General features: G+C 43.1%; 1 protein-coding gene and 1 long non-coding RNA gene across 13 annotated transcripts in view; one reads left to right on the top strand and one right to left on the bottom strand.

The window, feature by feature from the left end:
* CG42342 (uncharacterized protein) overlaps window positions 1-16,467 on the bottom strand; it is a 68,594-nt gene that overhangs the window by 39,394 nt on the left and 12,733 nt on the right. The gene's annotated exons all lie outside the window — the stretch shown is intronic.
* lncRNA:CR46030 (long non-coding RNA:CR46030) lies at window positions 4,554-5,039 on the top strand. The gene has a single exon (NR_133408.1). It is a non-coding gene; the product is annotated as a long non-coding RNA:CR46030 (long non-coding RNA).

Raw genomic sequence — 16,467 nt, 5'->3', positions numbered from 1 at the left:
GAAGAAGGGCAGACATCGCCGGGGTTCCGGACCCCTTGGCCATAAGCAGTGGCCACTTAATTGTATAAGAAATGAGCCAAATGGTCCCACAAAACCCTAAGCCGAAAAGGGAGGGAAACACGCCAAAGAAAACAGCAATGCGGCCCTGCCCCACTTACACTTTGTCTATGGCCTGGGCGTTAATTACATTTTTATTATTTTCATTCGGTTTTTGGCGCAAAGGCACGGCCTTCTCCCATCGAGACTCGATCTCCCCTAACCCCAAGTCGATTTCAATTCGAATTTCCCAAATTTCAGCTGAAGTGAATTAATGATGCACAGCAGCCCAAAAGTCAATTCGGGTCGTGATTGAGCTGGAGGTTGTGGTTTGTGCACTGAAGGTTAGAGAAGGTTGCTGGCTCGTGGGTGGGGGGAAATCAGGATGAGGCCCCTGCAGCGAGTGCTTCAACTGCTTCGACTTCATTTTTCATGCCACTGAGTGCTCCGCCTTGGGTTGCAGGTCACGTGATGCTGTTAATTGCACGCCCAAAGCCGCAGAAACCCAATGCGCTGTCTCTGCAGTTCCCACTTTCTTGGTTTCTTAGTCTTCCCGCTTCCCAGTTTCCCAGTAATTCCCGACCGTTGTCTAAGTAACTTTGCCCTAACCTGCGTCGGCTAATTGAAAAATATCTTGCATTTGCCACTAATTGAAGCTACTCCAGGTAGATCCAACTTGAGCGATTGCTCTGGGCGCAAAAAAAAAAACTGCTCAACTGGTAGGAGAAATACACCGAATGGTAATAGAAAACTTTCACACTCAGGCCGGATTGAAGAGCACTTGACGAGCCACATACATCTTTCATCTTCATCAGCATTCATTCTGGACACTTTCCATCATCATTATACCACAGTAGCCATATATCTTCAAGGTTACCATTGTGTGCTACAAACTGACATTCGAAACTCGGTAAGAGCGGCCTATGAAAACCCAGTCGGCTCATGATTATAATTATTATTGTTGTTTGCACAGACACAAAAAAGAAGAACATAAAACCATTAGCAATTCATCTTCACGACTGCCTGCAATTAGAGGAGGCGAAACGTACTCATATTGGGGCGGAGTTGCCGGGCTCGACTTCATTGCGGGGTCCTTTTGGCCCCGAACCGAGTCAAGTTCCTTAACACTTTGACAGCAATTTGCGAAATATGTTGCCGGCAATCAGCAGGGAAGTGAGAAAAGAACAACAACAGCGCAGGAAGGACAAACAAGGCCAGGCACAGAAGACCAAGTTTACAAGTCGCATAAACAGAGACGCGCACAAAAGTATGCTACAAAATGGCAATGGCTTACGTTGTGTGGGTGCTTAGTGTGGCCTATACGTATGTATGAGTGTGTATGTGTTTTTGTGCCTGTGTGCGCGTTTGGGCCTTTTGTGCACAATCTTACTGACTTCCTTCCGGTCGAACAGGCCGTGTTTTGTTGCTGGGGCCACAAGTGTTTTTCGGTTTTTTGTCCGACTCACTTTTTGGCAATTAATTAAAGAGGCCAAAACAAAAAGGGACCTCCGGGCTGTTTTTGCTCAAATGTAAAGCAAGCCACTTTTGTAGCATTTTCCCCAATTCGTGTTATATCGTCGTTGTCCGTCTGTTTGTATGTCTGTATGCCCGGCTGTCAGTCCAATTTCTGTGCTGGTTTTTCGGCCAGCTAAAAGTTATTTTTCCTCTTTCGCTTTCTTGCCCAAATAAAACCTGCAGGCGCAGCAGTTTGTTGTTTAAATACAGCAACAACAATGGCCAACAAGGCCCAAAAAAGAGCAACGGCACAACAATGACAACAGCAACAGCCACAGCAACAAAGGCCACAACAATGGGCTGGCAAGTTGATATTCGTGGGGTTTTCCGGCGAACGTTTCCCTTTTCCAGTTCGCTCTCGTTTTTTACATTATTTTTATGCTCGCCTGCGACTTACAATTTCGTTATTTATGACCGTGTCTTGTGATTGTTGCTATTGCTGTTGACTGTCTTCATTTCTAGGTTACACGTGCAATAACAACAATAACTATGTGCAAACAAATTGCAGAGAGCAAATCAATAAGGACTACGATTTTGGCCCGCCCTTCGCCCTCCATAAGTTAACTTTGGTTTGCCGTTGGGCGATATTTAACTAGTTTTCCGAATTTCCCATGCCACGTGATTGTTGAGAAAGTCCAGAAAAGTACGTTAAATATTTATCAACTTGTTTTTCTACCGAAAAATAGAAAAAAAAAAAAATAAAATGCAACAGTCAACCAATTTTGTTGGCCAAACTTTTTTTGTCAACTTTTTGTGTGTGATTTTGTGCGGTTTTCTGGGTTCTAGCGTTGAAGACCTCCCTTATCCGCCAGGTAATTGCTCTATTATAGTTATTAACTTAATTTGCCAGCTAGTCGGGTGAAGTTTAAGTGCGGCCTGCTTTAAAACAATACTTTACCCCTTTTTTGAATGCATCAATTCGCAATCGCTTCCACTCGTTCGTGCTTTTCCACTTCAATTATTCAGACGTTTTCCAATCAAACCAACAGCCAGCCCCCAGCAAACAAACAATATTGAAATATAGTTTCACCTTGATGTCGGCGAAATTTATTTTCGTTAATTGGTAGCAAAAAGTTTTTCGGTGGAAAAAGTTGCCAAAGCAAACCGAACACAGAACCGCTTGCCACACCCACAAATAACACACTGAATCACACGGTATAAAAATGGTTTGATTTTTTATTTAAATTATTGTGGTACTCCGTGTGCCAATCGTACAAGTTTAATTAAATCAATTACATTTTTAATTCCCAACATATAGGGTTTAATGGAAATTATAATCTATTTATTGAAGTTCGTTCATTATAAATTCAACAAAATTAAATATTTACCGCCAATAGATAGAACGATAGTACTAGCTTTAGAATATTTTTGCATTGATAAATCCTGTCAAATTTCTATGAATATTTGTCATGCAGCGATTGTGACTCATGCATTGACGGGTATTGAGGATATTTTTCGCAGTGCCTAAACATGAACAGGTTGCAAGTTCAAAGGCGCCACAGGGGCGTTCCGTAAAGTTATACAAGAGTTTGTTTTGCCGTGAACTCCGTTTTAATTAGGGTTCACTAATCAGTGGCGAGGAGCCTCAAAGTTTCGGCATATCTTCTCTATGCTGCAATCAATAATTAGCTGTGCAACTCTGTCTCCGTAGCATTTGCGTTTAGCAGATGGTAAACCAAGGACATTTGCATACTCTCGAAACCGTACTCTCGCCCATATGGCATGCCTAATGGGCCTTCAGTGCGTGCGGATTGATATGTTGTCTCTGTTGAGTGCATGACTCATTGAAGGAGCCGCCGACAGCGCGGCGCACAACACGCCTAATTACGCTCAACGGGTTTTTATGACAGCCTCCGGCAGCGAAAACTGCTCTTTTCCTGCTTCTGTTTTCTTGGTAAGCCGACACCTTCGGTTCCGTCACACTCGAGCTGTTGCTGCCGCACATGCAGATGCATTTTCCAGTCCCCCCAGATACTTGCGGCTTGCAGCATTCGACTGATCGCACTAATGGACCAGTGCACTGGTCCAAAGGCTGCAATGCCAAACGCTCCTTCAAGTGACAACAAAACACCCGAGGCCGTTAGTCAAACAAAAACGCTGATAACAATGGAGCACCAAGGGAACTGAGGAGTAAACATTCACAATGGACCCAGAGTACCAAACTGGAAAATGTGCTGCAACAATGACTGCACCCATTATGCAATTTCACGCTATTAGCCACGGTTAATTTCAAATAATATCTTAAAATTAAAGCAGCCAACGCTCAAAATATGTGTAAATTCGTAAACTGTTCGTATTAACGAAATCATTTGGGCTTAAATCCATATGTGTGTACACATTTATTTAAACCTCTTCTAATCTTATAGGCACAAGCTAATTGGCTAATTAGGCATGAAATTGAGTTTGGAAATTTAAACAGCTTTTATCAAATTTCAAGCAATTAGATTCGGTAAAATATTTATTTTATTAATATTATCCCTGCACATATTGCATTTGAAAGATATACAAATTTGTATGAAAACTAAATGTATAGTTTTATAAAAAATATATTACAAGTTCTGACTGCCCTTGATATGTTTTTGTTATATATGTATTTTATATGAAAGCAATATTCAGAAAAATATACTTTTAAAAGACGGAAATTAGACTAAAACCCTTTCAGCTCACGCACACACGCATGCAATAAAATCGGCTTTACATTTTTTATCCTCTTTATATTGCCAAATTTGATAGCGTTGAAATTGGTCCTTTGATAATGCCAAACTTTCATTATGTTTGAACAGCAAAAATCGGGATATTCTTCCCAGAATGGTAATCCACATACTTCACTCTCCCCTTCTCGTTGTACTGGCAAAAAGATTGACAAAAACACTCACTGAGTAGCTAGCTAGCTACTATATGCCAATCGATATTTGCTTCGATTCTGGATTACACCCTGCAGCCAGACATGCGGAATTCGAAAAACCAAAACTGACACATGGCGATGACGATGGGTTGTGAAAAGGCGGAGGTCACAAATGGCAAATGTTGGCTGCTAGGCAGCCGGGCTTAGAGCTCATAACAATCCAGCTTAATAATACAATAAATGCAATCAAAATAACAATAAACATGCAGCATTGCCCGCAAATGGCAACAAAATAAAAGGGAATAACTGAACTGAACCCCGAGCTCAGCCGCCTAAACGGATGAGGAGTATGGAATTGTGTGCCTGGGCAGAAATTATGACAATATGCAAACGAGTTTTCACAAAGGCGGCGGTTCCACAACGGAGCACAGACAGGAGGCGCTGGAGGAACACAAATCGCAGACAAAAGGCGAAAGGCGAAGCCACGTTAAATGTGGTGGGCTGGCCGGAAAGGAGCTATGAGGCGCTACCAGCGAAAGGGAGACGGTGCACGGAAAAAACCACACTCGAAATCAAGATCTTGCTCTAGAAACTGAGACTCGGGGGATTATAAAAAGGTATTACCAGGTAACAGAAAAAAAACAAAATGCACCTTTTTCGTGTAATTGAAGAAAGTGCAAGAAGAAGAACAATTAAAATACAATAAGTTATTGTGAAATGATTTTTTTTTTGGTCAAGAATAAGTATCATCTTTTCGGTTATACTTCTTTGTCTCAACTGAGATTTCGGTTCAAATAGCTAAGAGATTTCACTTGGATTTTTCTTCGAGTGCAAAGAATGCAGACGCGGACTGGAGATGCAGGGCGGTCGTCTGCTCACAGCTTAGACTCGCTGACATGTAAAGAGCATCGACAAAGACTGGCGAAAAAACAGGGACAGGTAAGCCGGAGGGTTTGGGCGACTAAGGAAAATATGGCGAGCCGGCTTAGCAGGAAAGGCAAACAGAGTTAATGCCGCACCAAACCGATTCCGATAGAGATCGAACAAGGTTCTAATAACCATTCGAGACGGGACATAGAGACGAGATGAGGAGTGCTGGGCATGAGGAGCTTGTTACTCGGAACAAGGGGCAATTAGGAGCAGAGCCATGCAGTTCCAATGCGAAAACGTGTTTACACGTGGGATTAGTCATGTGATGAGGGTTGCAGACAGGCAAATATTTTCCGGTCAGTTGCTCAACTGTCAGCGGGTCGATTAACTTAACTCCTTTTCCAACTGGATTAAGTTGAATGTGGAATTAAAGTAAGTAGACCGTGCTGTTAGTCTTAAAATGACAGCATTTAATAAATATTGATCTGGCTGCCAAAAGATTATTTCTCAAGCCGCAAACACGGACAGAAAGATATAATTATTTACTATTAAGCGCACTCCAGTTGGCAATAAGATTACTGCCACTACAGGAATGAAAAAAAGAGTAACTAAAATATTTTAACATCAATTTCATTTCAAATATAATTTGATAACAACCAAGATTTTACATATTATTAGCTGGCTGATTAACTCTCTAGAACAGAAATCCCAGGTTGAAGTTGATTAAAAATATTCGTTTATTCGTTATCCCACTCGAAATCTTCTAGCTCCCTTATAACTGTATGCACCATCCAGTAGGGTCAACACACCGAAAGATTCAATCAAGTGATATCGAATGCCGCCCGAGCACTCCTGATTTATCTGCTAATCACGATCGGCCCACGCATAAACATAGTGTTTACTCAATCCCAGAGCTTAGTGGCAACTTGCCAGCTTGCGCAACTCGTTTGCCCCCGGCTAAATACAAATTATCTGAATTTTGAGTGGGTTTGATGCCTGCAAAGCAGCAATAGAGATGCAGATGCAGATGCAGTTGCACTTCCCGACCAATGACGATGCTGAGCCGCATCGGAGAGTCTTAAGTCTTAGGTCTTAAGAAAAAAGGTGCGAGGTTTATGTTGAAAACGTTTTGTTAACAACAGCCCGCCACAAAAAGGCCAACTGAATGGAACGATGGAGTGAGAAAAATTACAATAAATTATATAAAGTGTTAAATGTGTCTAGCAGCTGGCGGGAGATCAGTGAACTGAAGCGGGATACAAAACGTTTTCGAAGAGATCGCCCATTTTTCGGGACAAACCCTTTAGATTTATGGCGTTTAATCAAGCCGGGTGTGTGAATAGAACCCCGAATCTTAATCCGAAAAGACTGGAACCTTTGCCATAATATGTATGTATGTATATATAGCAGTCCCAACCAATTTGTAGTGACAACTTTAAGCTGCATATCGTAGCGCCATAAAAACGTATCTTTGTATCTCGGTAACTGAATCTGGAACCCGACATTCACGGGTTGAAGGTGTTGGAGCATTGACGCCATCGGGGGTCTGTTAAACATAATAAATGTGATTCTCAGTGTTTGTTTTTAGGTTCTCGCTTGTTTTTCTTTTCTATTTTCTCCCTGCTTTCCCCTTATATTCCCCCCTCGCCCGAGAGATGAATCAACTCTGTTTTCTTGATAAGGCGGGAATCGATGTCGTCGTTGTTATGGCTCCATAATCGCCGTTGTTGCAGCTACGTTCTAGTGTTGACTTTAATTGACAACTCTCTGGCGTTGTTGGCACAGTGGAGCGAAGTCAGCCGCACAGTGGAACGTGGATCAAGATCGGCTATGTGTGCTCACCCGCTCTCTGTTCTTCTTACTGTTTGCATAAACATTTCACTTACACGAAATGCATTTGCTGATGCTTAATGTGTTTAACTATGTAAATGCTGCCCTGTTTATGCCCAAAGTGTGCTCAGCTCTTCAGAGAGATGCTAAAACGCTTCTTCACACAAAGGCCGCGAGGTGAAAAGGCCAAGAATAAATAAATATGAGAGCGCCATGCATGAGTGCACTGGGCGGAGGTGTTAAGTGAGCAGGCGGCCATCCCATTGACTTGAGCACATTCAAATGGGCCCCACTGTGCCGGAACATCGCTCCCACCGCTTCCACCACTACCACTGTGCAGCTCCGAGATGCTCCAGAATGCAGCGCTCGTCTTGCATACGAAATGAGTGAATAACTGGAATCCGAAAGCGATGCGTATGTAGTTATGAATGGTCCGCTGCCAACAACGTCACAATGTCTCCGTCAAGTGGAGCATAGAAAATGCTGCACTCGAAAAAAAAAATAGTTTTTTTTTACTATAAAACAGCTTAATTCAAAACAAATCACAAAAAATCAGTGTAGACTTCAATATCAATGACAATCATTTTCATTACTTTGCCAAGAAAAATTAAAATATTTTTTTAGGAACAATTTTTTTTCTCAGTGTTTCCCACTTTTATATCTTAACAAAGCACCATTAAATTTGATCATTGATTCATTGATATTGTTAATTCGGTTGAATGCGATATGATTTGTTTTTGGCTGTGCAAGTCCCAAGTATTCAGAGCCGCCGCTTAAAGCTGATTAAATTTGTAAGCTGCTCCGGCGACTGGTTGACAAACTGGTCGTGGCATCGATCCAACAGGAGTGGCCAAGGGATTACGGGGACTCCAGACCGACAGCTCCACCTAAGCCGAACCGCCTCCCAAAAGCGTTGCGCATGCGTTCTGCGTCGACCATCGTCCAAAATGCAATTCCAATGAAATTGACGTGACAACGTCCGACGAAGATGAGTGTGACAAAAGGCCCAGACAGGCGGACGCAAAACCGCAAAGCCCCACCAAAAGACAACGACTCTGCCCCTGGAGAGCCGCCAAACCAGACGGCCCAAAAATCCAACCAGGGAACCCAATAGCAGTTTTGACTGCAGTCACCGCTAGGCAAATGCAGCGAAAACAAGAATGATTGGATGCATTTCACCAAGTCGAGGCAATAAATACTCTAGGGGAAGGTAATACAATAGTTCTTGAATGTGAAGCTCACTAGCTCCAATTTACATTTTAAGATCTTTCTGAGGGCACAATAGTATTTAAAGTTTGATACAATTGGGACTTCTGAGCATTGAATGCTTAGTATGAGCACTTTTCAGATCCACTCTTTTCCCAAAGGAAGAGTATCACTGTACAGTGGTCAATGCGACACGGATGACAGGGACTCCAGCGACAAGCGGCAGCAACGAGCATGTCAAAAGGTGTTGTCTGCCATGCACTTGAAAAACGTGTTGCAGCAGTTGTTTCTGCTGTTGCCGTCGGTAATTTGAATGGCGAAAAGGCGACCGATCGGCCTACGTACCCACTATGTATATACATATATATATATATAGTGGTATATAACCGCGACCGAGGTGTGAGCCCGTGGAAAAGAGCTTAAACGAGTGGGCACTCTGCGGGGCAGGGGCGAGGACCGGGTGCGAAAGAAAGGCGTCAGTGATTGGTAAACAGGCGACAAGAGACAACAGCAACTGCGACGACAAGCCAGGCGCACTTTGATTAGATTTAGGAACGCTTTGGAAGCGCTCCAATTGTGCGGCAGAGGCCGCGGATGCGGTGGTCTAGCCAGCCACGTTGCATGCCAGCCAGAAACGCGTTTCGGGCCAAAATGCAAATGCGAATGGAGACGAGACAGGGCGCGTCGCGACGGGGCTAGACAGTTAAAAAGGAAAAACCCACAGAGCCAAGCTCGACTTAATTGCACTAGCCCGGCGAAAAGGGCGCAGCAAAAGTGAGTAAAAAGGGAAATGGATGGGCCAACAACACTTTGACAAACGGCGACACTTTTGATTGAGTTTCGCCACGAATCCTTCGGCCCGGGAAGCGATGACAAAAGAGCACCCCAAAGGTAATTGTTGCCACTCCATTAGAAAATCCGAAAAGGGTTGACACTGCGATTGGAAAACGCTCCTCTCTTTGATGCGGTTCACTCAGCCGAAACAGGAGGCATCAGATAATTGAGTTTCCCATCGAATCGATTCCCCCAGCAGAAGTCTAGTTTTATTTCTCCGCTTTCACTTCAGAAATTAGATCCCAATGGAGGAGTCTTATCTGCCCGAGATTGCCCGGATCGAATTTCAATTGAAGCCAAAGCAACCATGAAAATTTGAGATAAAGACCGAGACACCTTGGGAGTTATGTTCCCAGCATATGTACTATATGCAAAAAAAAAAAAAAAAAAAAGGAAACCAATACCTCGTCCCTCACTATTTATAGAACATAATTTATCAACATCAACTGCAAGAAACCAGTTCGCCCTGTCCACTTCGATGCAGTCCAGCCAGCTCCTTTTGGTTGTCACCCTACTCCAGAGCCCCATTCCCATTGCCATTGCCATCCCCATCCCTTTGCCGATGGCCAATTACTCATGCCCCAGCCATCACGCACAGTAGCATTGAAATGGTTATTGACTTTGTGGCACCCCACACCAAATCCCGGCCAGGGAATCGATGCTCAGTCGATTTTATTGAATTTTCTGGGAAAAGATGTAAAAAATCAAGAACAGAGGAAAATTTAATTATAACCAACAAGCATTCGACCATGCACAAGCGGGGCGAACACAAAACGGAGCGAGTGAGTTTCTTTTCTCCAAAGATTAATATATATAGGTTTCTGTTGTTACGTTTGGACATTCGACAATGATCGATTGTGATTTGTAAGAATGTCGACGCCACCAAATCGGTTTGAGCAATTAATTTCTAAGCAGGCGAATCACCAATGAAGAAGATCTAAGCCAACGGGAATAAAAACCAGTGTCCAGAAAAGATGGAGCTGAGGGAAACGCTTGAAATGGATACGATTGACCGCTTCTCGGTCAAGATTGATTTTCGCCTTCCCATTGGCATGCCAGAAGAAGAAGGAGAGGGAAATCATTACAAGCAGATTGTGTTACCAGATTGTAAAACACTCCAAATGGGCCAGCAGAGGCAAACGACTTGCCAGCGACCCCGTGACATTGATGGGGGTTTCGATTTTCCTTTTCATTTCTCATCTGATTGAAACATTAAAAATATCAAAAATAAAGCCAAAAACGAACGACAGCGCGCAGATAAACGAGACGGGCCAATGCGGCGTGGAAATCTCTTGCGGCCTAATGAGCCGTACTTGGGCCTCGCCATGGGGCGTATGAGTGATATTTTGCGCTTCAACGGGCATAAAAAAAGAAAATGATGACATTTTCGGCTTTTATGCATACAGATCTCTTTTGGTTCATTTGCATAAATAGTCGAAAATTGAAAATGAATAACTCGGTTGCTGGTTGTCTGGGAAAAATGTTAATGAATGCAGCATAAAAGGCAACCAAATTATTTAGCTATAAAAGCCACAGGGACAATACAGACACACAGACACACACACATAGATATATACACGATAAATTCAGGGAGTGCCTATCATTATTTGGGTGGCATATTCAAATTTCAAATGATGCAATAAACTTTTGCGTTTAACATTATTGCTAGCGGATTTTTAGTCGATTTCAGCAGTAGAGAAAGGCAAAAAAAATTCATGATAAATCGAGGGAAATTCTATTTATAAGCGTAATTGCTAATCCCATACTGAAAACATAATCCACCCACTTGGCCACGCGAACTTGAAGACTGTAGATTGCCAGCGCCCAAAACCGTCATATATCATCGTTATCGGCCGTCCGCCCCACCCCCTTTATCCCACCTTATTTTTCCGGCTCCACCTCGGGCGGAAGCCGGGGCTTCATCAACAGCGACAGCATCATGGAAAGGAAAAGCGGAAAAACGTAAACAAAGACAAAGACAAAGCCAAAGCCAGCGGAGACACAATGGCAGTGGGAAAAACAAATGAAGGCAGACTATTTGTCAACGCGAATGAAGCCATTTATTATCCATCATAAAACTTGTATTTATCGCTAAATGTGAGGACTGTGAGGACATGGCGTGCTATGGAATGTCCCAACAAATCCTGGGCGCCTACGAATAGTGCCAGTTTTCCCAGCACCCATCCAGTGTCTGTTTGTATTGCGGATAGTCAGTCGGACAAACAAAGAGATGGCTTAAATAAACGTTGGCCGGCGGTTAAGGAGGAGGAGTAGGAGGAGGCGGAGAAGTAGGAATGAGGAGGCCGCTCTGGAAACACAGAGGCAGCATCACGCAGGCAGTGTCAAGGCAATAAATCATAAAGCAGCCACAGCTCCCCGATCCCCAATCCCCGATCCCCGATCCCCAATCCCCAGGCTCCCGGGTGGAGTTCTTGCTGCGTACGTGAGTTTCGGCTGAAATTGGAGCATGTGCGTCGTCATTGCTGTTGTCGTTGTCGCCGTACTCGCTGAATCGTCGTTGAAAATCACGTAAATGTATAAAAATGAAATCTGTCTGCCAGTCCAAGTGCTCCACTGTATCGCTGGCCAGCCCAGCCAAGAGTCGAATAAATTTCAGATTGCCGCTGAAATATTTACGCAGCCGCTCTCAATTGGGTTTTGCAGGATTGGCTTTTCAGCGAATCAGCAAGGAAAATTGTAGCATATGCGGCTGGCTAATAAACCAAACGAAGTCAAAGTCGAGCCAAAAAAGCAATGCAGACACTTGCCGATCCGGTCGCAGCTGCAAAGCCATACAAATACAACCTATATTTCGGCAGTAGTATCTATACACAAGCATCTGTATCTGTATCTGTAACTGTATCTGAATCTGTACCTGAACCCTTAGCATTTTGGACGGTTGATTGAACTCAATCGCGCACAACTAGATGTGGAGGAACAGGAAGACAGACAGGGACATGGACTGTCAGATTGGACGTCGCTGGGATTCCACGTGATTGATGACATGTCCCAGCAGCGGCAGCTCCACCCATCGAATCGCTCTTTTCCGAAGTTTTGTTACCTAATTAGCAAGTTATTTTTTGGCCAACAGCTAGTGTGTTTTAGCCAACGCAAAAAAAAAAATGCCAGTGAAATCGTCAAATTAATGCCAGTGGCAGCTTTACTCGAAGACTAATTTGAGATGCTAAAAGTGGCTTGCTAATGGGAAATTAGAGTGTGGATATAGACAATTAGTGAGGAAATTTAAGCTAAGTGGTTGAATAATGAAAAACAAAGCTGACTTGTGTGTGTGTTGCGCTTGCTGAATTACATGGTAAATGTTCCTAATTTTCCATCCAACCACACTTTCCTATTTAATAAATTAATTTATCGCCCCCTTAATTAAGTTATCACCAATTTGAAAACAAGCAGATAAAGTCTCAAATAAATTAATTCGTTTTCAAATTTATAATTTCGACTGACAGATGTGGAGCGTGGAGTGTTCGGCCTTAAAAGCCATAAAATTTATATGGGGATAATCCAGAACTGAAGTGAATTTTTACTTTGATAAATTGTGTCAGCATGAAATGCTTCTTGGGCATTTAATTTATTGGATTTTAAAATGGGCAATGACAGCATCTTTTAAATGCATAAGAGCATTGCAAAATACGTTTTTAATAACTTAAAAATCCCCAGATTAAAATTGCTAACTGTAAATAAACTATAAAGTACGTTTTAAATACAATAAGTTTATCGAATTCGGTTTAAATGTGCTCCATAAAATTCAATAAAAATCACTCTTTAGCTCTCTCACCCACGGTTCGATGGCTTTTCACAATTTAACACCAATTCCCACAACCTTCTACATACCACTGGACACCGATTTCGTTAGCAATATTTCCAGTCGCGTTCGCCATAAAAATATAACTTTTGAGCGCTCTTGAATTTAAATGAACTCACCCAGCTAACAGGCTTAAAAGATTCCAGGCAGACAAATTACATTTTGGGCTCATTAAAATGATCTCAGTGCTATGGAAAAAATAGCGTTACGTGCCAAAAATAAAAGTCAGACGCACCACATCCACATCCTCGTAAATCTGCAGCGCAATCAGATGAAATTTATGAAATTCCTTTTTTCCTGTGCTTTCATTTTTTCCCTTCTTTCTTAGTGTGTGTGCGTGTGTGTGTGTGTGTATGTGGTTTTGCCAATGAATTTACTTTGCCTTATTTTATTTCTCTTTTAGTTTGTCCGCCTGGGCTCTTGTGATATTTTTAATAGCATTTTTCCCCACCAAGGAATGCCGAGCAACGCACATCGATGAGATGGCTGGGACCACAAATAAAACAAAAGTGGGGGGGCAATCTGCGGACGGGGGCGTGTCAGCATGGCACACGACAAATAAATTTGTCAACAAATGTGGCATCCGCTGGCCAACGTTGTTGCTGTGTGCGTGTGTGTGGGTGGGTGTTTTTATTGGGTGGTGTGTGAGGAAGAACACACACAACAAACTATATCCGCCACCAATGTCCACAGATCCTGTGGATGGGGCACGAGTAATGATGACAGTTGCGCATTAATTTTTTCTCACTAATTAATAAATGTTGCTGTTGTTGGCGCTGGTTTCGTTTGCCGCTGTGTTGCTGATATCTTTTGTGCAGCGAAATGGTTTATTGGCCTATTAGCGCAGCATTTAAATGGCAATCAAGGCGTGGTGGCCAACGCAGGTAAGCCAAAAGTCACGCAAAGTCACAAATTACCAGCCAGTCAGCCAGTCAGCCGGCCGAAACAAACCCGAAACACACAAAAAATACAATAGCAAACCCAAACGTAAACCCAAACCCGAGCCCAAGGAGCACAAACAGAAATGTCCGTGGCAAATTGAAAACGAAAACGAAGGAAATCAATTGAGGTGCAGGGACAATCGATACTGGACGAAGTGGGCTTCAATCGAGGTGTGGTGCGATGGCTTGGTGGGTCTGAGCCCAAAAACCGCACAAGCCTCTGTGGCCACGCTCGAAGGACCTGGCAATGGGTGGTTTTGTCACTCGGCCACATCGACACGCCCTAAAGAACCACACACAGGCACATGTGCACAGAGAAAGAAGCACTTCCTCGTATCAAATTTGCACACCTCGTCAATGAAAGGGGTTTATTTAAAAAGTTACAATAAAAATGGGCTTATCCATCAACAAATAATGTGTGCTAAATACGTATTGTACATTGTTATTGCTAAGCAACTTTCAGTGCAACATTTAGTTAGTCTTTAGTTAGTCTTTACCTCTTTATCTGCAAAGATCTCAGAGTTTTAACACAAGTGTCACGGCACACGTATAACTATGATTTATCATTTAATATCTTTTTCTTTTTTTTCTTTTTTCTCTGTGCACTGACAGCCAGTAGCAAAAAATGAAAGACGATGAGGGAGGAGTTGGCAGGTGCTACCAAACAGCATATGCAGAGAAAGGCCGGGAATCAGGAGAGCATAGCTGATATATGGAGTATATCCACTCGGTGTTATGCCCAGCAACGTGATTGAAATTTATGACTGGCAAATAAACGCAACAGACACACACAGGGGATGTTGCTGGCTGGAAGTAGCTAGCCAGAATCTGAATCGTGAGTTGAATTCCAGGAGTAGAAACCCATCCCGATTTCACATTCCCATCCACAGCCTCATCCTTCAGCTTGTGGCAGTCTGGGGGTTCAGTGAGAAATTGCAGTGAATAAAAAGCACTTGTACGCATTAAAACCTAATTGGGAATTTCCATAGTTCATATGCCATTTTCCTAACTGCTGCTTTGAGCGAGCATGTGAGTGAGTAGCTACGTGAGTGCGACTGTTCCTGGCTGGATTTGTGTGTCCTCGACTATCTGGATGTGTCTCTGTGGCATGTTCTACATATTTTGGCTTTGCAAAATGTCACACGCAGCCAACGATGTCGCTGGCCCAGCTGCTAAAGTGGATTTTGCGCTCGGCTATGATAAATTGAGGGTTTTCAGCTGGACAACGAGAGTGGCAGCATACCGAACCGAACCGAACTGGACCGGACCAGACTGTAGACCCGTGTATCGTTACCTAAACTCGGATGCTTCAACCCTTAACCTCGCCACCAGCACCACCATCACGAGGAACCCGGAACCTGGAACTCGATACTCATCCCCTTGAAAGCGAATGATGCAACAGCAGTTTCGGGAATGGGATGGCAGCTAAGGATGCGAGTGGATGAGAAGTGGCCAAATGTCATTTGCAGTTTGACAAGCCCAGCCAGCCATGTCCCTGTGTGTTTGTGGTGGCACCATGGGACCCTCATAAATTTCGAATGCTAAAATTTAGAATGCTCATAAAAAATGAGAAGTGCAAAGCGCTCAACTTTCAGCTGGTTTCGCTGCAGTTTCCGCAGTAAAATCACACTCCGCTGGGAAATAAATTTAAATTATTTTTATGCTGTCCCGCTAATCAATTGAATTAGCTCTTTAAAGCGCGATGTGGCAGGAAATTAGCTTTAAGCTGGCTCTGTTACAAATGCATCCATTTACATTTATGTTTTTTTTATGTTAAAATAATTCCTACTAATTTATTCAAGCTCTAATTTCCATAGCAATGCATGTTAATCGGATATATATTCAGCTGACACTTATATGAAATGATTTATAAATTTATTGACACAGTCAGCGAATAGTTATGCACTTTTAAGCAACTAGGTAATCGGCTTTAGTTTTGCACAGTAAGATACAAGTCCTTGGATCTTTTGAGTGCCGTGTGCCACTGTTCACTTACTTCCGTTTCGCTTACCAAAATGCGGGATTGCTTTTAATGCTTCCTCGAATGCCATGGTACTCGACTGCCAACTGCTGTCGCACTAATTTTATCAATTTTCCTGCAAAACGGAGGAGGAAAACGTCGATGAAACCCAAAAGTAATCGACTTAATCGGAATGCGGCAGTCTCTCTGGCTTATCTTTTTTTTTTTTTTTGCCAGCAACTGCAACGTCCTTGACGTGAACTTCGCAGGCAATCGAGAGATCCTGAACGGCAGATTGGGTGTTCGGTAGTCCTGGCCTGCATGTATGCAGGGATACAACTTGGCTTAAGCGATGATGACTTTGCCGCATCGTCTACGCCTCAGATAAGCAAGTGACAAGTCCTTCAGCCTTTGGCAGCCGCCCTCCCGCAGCTGCTTTGATTTATTGTGCGGGGATTAAAGTTGTGAAAAGGCTGTGTCCTGGCGCCTGGCACGCGCTTATCGAGGATCCTTCTTTAGCAAGGAGTGCCTCTTTGTCTTTCTTGCTCTCGCCCTCTCGCTTTGAGTGGGTGAAATTTATTTATATGCAGTGACTTTGAAAAGAAACTTC

This window comes from Drosophila melanogaster, chromosome 3R (assembly GCF_000001215.4).
Source record: "Drosophila melanogaster chromosome 3R".
NCBI lineage: Eukaryota > Metazoa > Arthropoda > Insecta > Diptera > Drosophilidae > Drosophila > Drosophila melanogaster.
Note: the sequence above shows the minus strand (reverse complement) of the source record. Positions and strands in the feature narration are given on the sequence as shown.